The sequence below is a fragment of the Humulus lupulus genome, chromosome 3 (assembly GCF_963169125.1).
Source record: "Humulus lupulus chromosome 3, drHumLupu1.1, whole genome shotgun sequence".
Taxonomy (NCBI): domain Eukaryota; kingdom Viridiplantae; phylum Streptophyta; class Magnoliopsida; order Rosales; family Cannabaceae; genus Humulus; species Humulus lupulus.
Window position 1 is genome coordinate 28589374 of NC_084795.1, and position 7060 is coordinate 28596433.

Here is a 7060-nt window from a genome sequence, read left to right on the forward strand (position 1 = left end):
AGAAGAAGAAGAAAAATAATGGAAAGACAAAAAATATAAATAAAAAAATTGGTAGAAAAAATGAAAAAAATGGAAGAGCTCATATGTGTGAAAAAATTAAAAAAAAATAGAAGGAGAAAATAATAAATATAAAAATGAAGAAAAAAAAGGAAAAATATGAAGAAAAAAATTAATATAAATGAAAAAACAAAATAGATAAATGAATAAAATTGGGAAGAAGAAGAAGAATGAAAAAATGGAAAGATTAAAAGAAAAAAAGATTGGTAGAAAAACAAAAGATGAAAAAAAAATTGATAGAAAAAAAAAATACTGAAAAAATAAAAAATTGAATAAAATAAAATAAAATAATCTTCAAAATCAAATAAAACATAACTATAATAAAAAAATATGGTATTGCCATATTTTAGTTAGCTACTAATTATGCTTTTCATATTTTAATTTTTTCATACAAATTAAAAAAAGTATAATTTCTATATTATTAATGTTATATAAGTCATATTTTTTAAAAATTCCCTATAAATTTAGTAATATCATAAAATTGAACATTTTAGATAGTATTGTATTTCTGTAATTTAAGAATCCAAAACAGTAAAAATAAAATAACGACATTTGCATATAATTTGCAGCTGATTATTTTTCATTCCAAGGGCAAATCAAACTGCACCGTCTAATTTATGATTTTTTTTTTATTTTTTTTTTTGAGAGGGAGCTAGCTATATTTAAATCCCACAAATATATATTATATAATTCCATTTTTTTTATATAAAAATAAAACAAAAATATGCACCTTATTTATTAAAAAATTAAATATTTAACTTTGAATGTTTCTTAATTATATAAATAAATATAAAGAGTATGAATATCAAATATAAGTTTATATAAAATTAATTAATAAAAAGTACGATAAACTTATTTTATATATGATTTTTTGATAAATTTTATTATTATGTTGTTGTTGTTATATAAGTTTTAGAGAACAGAGCCACTCAATTTAAATTAAAAAAATAGAGTTTTAATTTGACTAGAAATTGGGTTTACTAACTAAGTTAAATAATTTATAAATAGAATTAAAAAATATAAAATAGTGTATTTTAGTTATTTGCGTTTTAGATATATCGAGCTCACACTTGACGAGTCCAGCTTTCGAGATCACAATCTCGGGTTTCGAAATCTGGGTGTAACATTTTGCCCCCTCAAAAGTATTAGTTCGAATCCTATGAGAAGGAAACTTTTGAACTACTTCCTTCAGGAACCGTTCTGTCACACACTCGAGTATGGACACGCGTCAGTTGGGTATTGCTCACTCAAGGTACTTGAGTGCCTTGAAACTCTGCCCATGTCTATCTGCCTGGCCTCCTTTTGGGTACCATCATTTCACTAGTCCCTGGCTGTTAGATCTGATACGGAATCTGGCCAATGGCCTAGATTAGTTCAACTCTTATCATCCCCGTGGGCCTATAAATAAGTTTCCGGTTGTCTTCTCCATTTTTCCTTCACATTCAAACTTTCAGAGAGAAAAAACCAAAATCGTTCTTGTCCAATTCTTGCATGTTCTCCAAGCCAAGAAGACAAAGCACAGTTGGACTTTTTGACTCAGTGAGATCGCACTTGCAACCGCTCGTTTAATCATCCATTTCTCTGTTTCCACCGATTACATTGTGTAAGTTTTCGGTTTGTGGCTTCTTTCTGTTATATATACATTTTTTTTTCTTCATGTATGTTTATGCTTCTGTTACACCGTGGGCACTAGGATTTATTCTCGACCCATTCACCCATTCACTAGTTTAATGCACTAGGATTAGGGCGCTTCAACTGATAGACATTAGGTTCAAACCCAGTTTTTGCGAAAAAGGGTCCAAATATGGTTCCTTTTTTGGGTTTTCAAATTTTAGAGACCATATCTTGCACACCAAGACATCGGGTACAAGATTAGGGTTTTTTAAGGAATGCACGATTCCAAAAAATATCACCTTTTAAACAACCGCCACCTTTTTTCCCTAATACTTCGGGATTTCCCATAACATATCCACCTTCCTTCCTTTCAGTGGAATACATGCTCTGAGATTGGCCTCATCCTTTGGATCGAGCTTGCCTTGTAGCCTCGATCATTCGAGCTTAGGTTCTTTTTGTCTCTTTATTTCTTATTCGCTTGGCCCTCACCCTTTTGCTTTCTTGTTAGATGCTGCAGAATTCGGGAAAGTGGTGGGGGTCAAAGCTCGCGATTCCTTACTCACCAGTAACTTCGAGCCCAGAATCTCCTTTTACTCGAAACCAACGCTTAATTCGGGAGCACGAACTGAGGTGTGAGCAAGAGGACATTCAAGACCATTTCTGACGTCAGATGGACGAGGTCGAAGAAGGGAAGAGGAAAACACTAAGGGACGCCCTTTTATCCGGATCCGGACACCGAGCTTAGACCGATTCCCCTCGACCCTAAGCTCAAAGTGACCGTCGCCTTCAAACCGGGTGATCTTCAATTTTCGCTGATGGGGGAACCCTCTACCTCGCAGCCGAGGAGAGAATTCTTCGAGGCCGAGCATTATTGGAGCTCGGTTACGTCGCTAGGCCAGATAACTGATATCCTGGCCTACCACAGCATAGGACTATCAGGCTCACTGAGGTGCCGAGCTTCGACCTCCCACGAGCGGAGTTGACGTGCTCTAGGAGATGGAAATCCTGACAGCAAGCTGAGATACGCAGCTTGGAGCCAGGAACATATGAAGGCGGGGCGATTCTGCCCTTGAAGTCTTTTTTCAAGGACTTCACAGACTTTGTTGGGTTGGCTCCCTTCCAACTAAACGCTAATTCTTACAGGGTTCTGTCTACCCTGAGGTCGCTGTACCACGAGCTGAAGTGGAAAGGACCTTCGCCAGAAGAGATCTTATATCTCTTTTGCTTGAAAAGCAATCCCTCTCGAGCTCGGGGAGGAGATGGCTTCTACTATCTTTCGAGCTTTCCCAAGGAGAAGAAGATGTTTGAAGATCTTCCCAACCACCCTCCTGATTTCAAGAAGGCCTTATTCTGGACAGATGGCCTAGCCCCGTCTCGATTCTACTCTTTTAGACGGATTTGTAAGTATCTCAACTTCCCTTTATTTTGTGCTCGAACTTTGCTTTAGGCTCGTGCTTAGTTGAACTGTGTTTTATCTTCAAGCCAACTACCATCGCCCTACCCCCACCAAGGAGATGAGGGAGCACAGAGAAACTCTGCTCCAACTTCCCTATGGTAGGAGATCCCTCTCCTACCTCCTACATGAAGGCAAGCTCCGGGCATGTGGGCTCTTAGAGGAGGATCAGTCTACATCTGACTGGTCCAACAAGAAGTATGACCAGTGGGAGCTCGTTCCTCAGCCAACCGGCATCCTCCCCCCAAGGAGAGATGCGAGGCCTCCATCTCTGGCTCAACGTTGAAGGAGTCCTCAATCGGGAAATGAGGCAAACGATGAGGCCTCGAGCTCGGGCTCGGATGAACAAGGTACAGTCATCCTTAGCTCAGATTTGTGGTCTCCCTCACTACTAAAACATAAACCCGATAGATTAATATTGTGTGAGGATGATAGGAACCATTTTTATGTATGGTCTTGGGTAGATGAGAGGGTACATAGGTTCGATAGCTGGCTCGGGAAATACGACACCATGTATAGCCTGAACGAGGTATGGAACGGAATAGCCGTCCAATACGGGACTAACGACTATAGGGACCTTTCGAGGTTGACGTCCACCTATAGGGAAGGTACTCCCCCTGCCTCTTCTAAAGATGGGGGAATTTCGTGGTCGCCGAGCACAAGCTCGGGGGAGAGTTCCAGTTAGGTTTTTCTCCACTTGTCTTTTTATCCATTCTGTCTGTATCATGTTAAGTTATTTTGTTTTTGGGATAACTCATAATGTGGTGTAAATGTGCAGGCGAGATGGACTCCGACCTTTACAACATCCTAGAGAGAGACGGGGCCAAGAGAAGCAAGCGCCCGAGAGGTTCACGAAAGTCTGATCGTCCCACCAAGTTCCTCAAGAGGACTGAGAAGACACCTCCTCCAGCTTCTACGAGTGTGGCTGTGGAGCCGAATCCTCAGGTCGAAGCGTCCACTACGGTCGAGCTCCAACCCCTTCCAGTCATGGTGCACTCAACACTCGGCCCACCTTCGAAAAAACCCTCAGCTCCCACAACACGCATGTTGTCGGTCTCTACTCACATCGATGAGTATGTAATTGACAATGCTGCCAGATCCTATGGGGCTACACTTGGCTCGGACATCCTGTCTCGAGTGGGCCAGAGCTTTAGTGGCTTCGACGCCCCTCATTGGAAGTTTTTGAACAACGCTCGAGACTGCAATACACTTTACAAGAAGAGTGTCGAGCTTACTATTGCGGTAACCTTTCTTCTATCGCTATTAGCTGTATTTACAATTGGTCCATGTACTAATTTGATTTCTTTGTATGCCAGGCTCTTGTTGTCTCTACCCAGCTCAATTTTAAGCTGAACAACGAGATCCACTTGAGCATGTCCCTTGCTCATGAGGCGAAGGATCTCCAACTCAAACAGAATGATGAGCTAAAGGCAGCAAAAGCTAAGGTGGAGGCAGGAGCTGAGGAGCTAAAGGCCAAGTCTTCCGAGCTTGAAAAGCTGAACGCCCGGCTCGTGGAGCTTGAAAAGGAGAATGCTCGGGTCAAGGAGACCAATGCCAAGCTTGAAGAAGAGAAGGCCGTCACTTTCGAGATCATGGGGAGTGAAAATGCTCGTCTTCTCGAGGAGTTTAAGGAGAAGAAGGACCGGGCAGTCGACATGACCATGTACAGAATCTGGGCCAACAATGTCGACCACGAGACCAGCTTCTTAGGCCCTCTTGAAGCGAAGCTCGTGGCCCAATGGCAGGCTCGATTGGATGATGAGGAGACTGCTCGAGATGAGGCGGAGAGAGCCGGGGGGGGGGGGGGGACGCTGATGCTGAGAAGGCCAAGGAAGATGCTGAGAAAGCCAAGGAGAATGTTCCTCCTTCTTAATTCTTGCCTCAGGGCTGCGTCCCTCTGAATCTTTTGTAATAGCCTTTTTTTCTTTTTCTATTTTTTATTATTTATGCCCATAGGGCCAAGACAATTTTACATCTTGTGAAAGAGATATCCTTTATGATATTTGAGACATCTCTTTTTTTACTTTACTTTAATATATTTGCTTTACATTTCTTAGGTCGAAATATTTTGCATAATTTAAATTAAAGTGTCATGTATGCATGTTTATTCATACAAACATAATTTGGATTTAAGCTCGAGGTTCAATGCATTCATGCACAGTTTACTCGAATTATCCGCTTCCGATCTCGTTATTTGTCAAGGTCAGATATACTTTTACCATGCACCCGAAAGTACTTATATGGCATGTAATGCAAATGGTTTAGTTGTATCTTACTTTTTTAGTTACTTTTTCTCGTCCTCGGTTAGCTCTCCGAAGTTATGAGGACGAAACTATTGTTTTGCAAGATACTCCAGCCTCGATCTCGACTTAACACGAAGTGGGTTATGCTCCAACTTACTGTCGATTAGTTTAGCTGGTTTGTTCCAAAACTATTAAGGTCGTGTTAGGTTTGTAATCCATACACTTATATTTTTATCTCTTGATAATTTGATTATGTTCAAACTTTCTTATCTCGCGCATTTGGTTACGTCCAAACACGTGTATGTTTACAATAGTTTGGTTATATCCAAACTATCTTAGCACGCGCATTTGGTTATATCCAAACACTTGTATGTTTTCTATAGTTTGGTTATATCCAAACTATCTTAGCTCACGCATTTGGTTGTATCCAAACACTTGTATGTTTTCGATAGTTTGGTTATATCCAAACTATCTTAACTTGCACATTTGGTTATGTCCAAACGCTTGTATACTTTTTTTTCTATGCTTTTTTATTTTTTCAAGCTGATGGTATAAGTACCACTAATGCCCCCTTAATATCCTATGAATGTGACCATAGGTTATTAAATTAAGAGAGATTGCAAAAAATACAGCATATTAAAATGAAATCAAACTTTATTTGATAAAGCCAAAAGTAGAAAACAATACAGACAAATAAGCATGGTTATAGGCGACATCCTTCCTACACTATTGATAGTAAGGTCGTAGGTGCTCGCCATTCCATGCTTGTGGTACCAGACTTCCATCCAATCTCACCAGCTTGTACACGCTGGGTCGAATGACTGATTCTATTTGATAAGGTCCCTCCCAGTTTGGCCCGAGCACGCCAGCTGCTGGATCCCGTGTTGCCAAGAATACACGCCTCAACACCAAATCTCCTATGCCGAGTTTTCTATCTCGAACTCTTTTGTTGAAGTACCGGGTAGCTCGCTGTTGGTATGCAACATTTTTTAATTGAGCTTCGTTCCTTCTTTCTTCAATCATGTAATGCCCCAAATTTCCTAATAAGGTTTAGGACCTTGATTAGGAGGCCGGGAGGGCCATAATTGATTTATTATGATATTTAATGATTATATGCATGTTTATGTGAATTATATTATTATATGATGGTGAATGCATGCATATGGGCTCATATTTTAAATGCAAGGGCATTTTGGTAATTTGGCCGTTGGGGGCGTGATTGTGTAATTTTATGCATATGGGTGAATTATAATTTTACCACATTATATGTGGATTGGTTCGAGCCATTCGACGTGAGACGATCATGGGAAAGCAAGTTTTCAGTCTAGTCATAACGGGATTAAGTTCGGGGCTCGGGGTGAGTCTCGGGGTCATTTTGATGATTAGAACATTACCGGGAATTAAAGGGTAGTGGGGTATGATTTATTGGCATTTGAGAATGTTGGAATTAGCGGGACTTGGAGAGCGTTAATTATAATTAACGGTATAGATTGGAAATGACGGATTTACCCTTGGGAGTGTTTAGAAGCTTTTAAATTGGCCTAGGGGCATTATGGTCTTTTGACCTTAAGGATTTATATCAGCTTTGGGGTTTGGAAGGCTGTAGAAACAGAGCCAAAACAGAGACATCAACCTCCTCTCTTTCCTCACCCGTACACCATTTCTCTTCTTTCTCCTTTTGGAATTTTGAAGC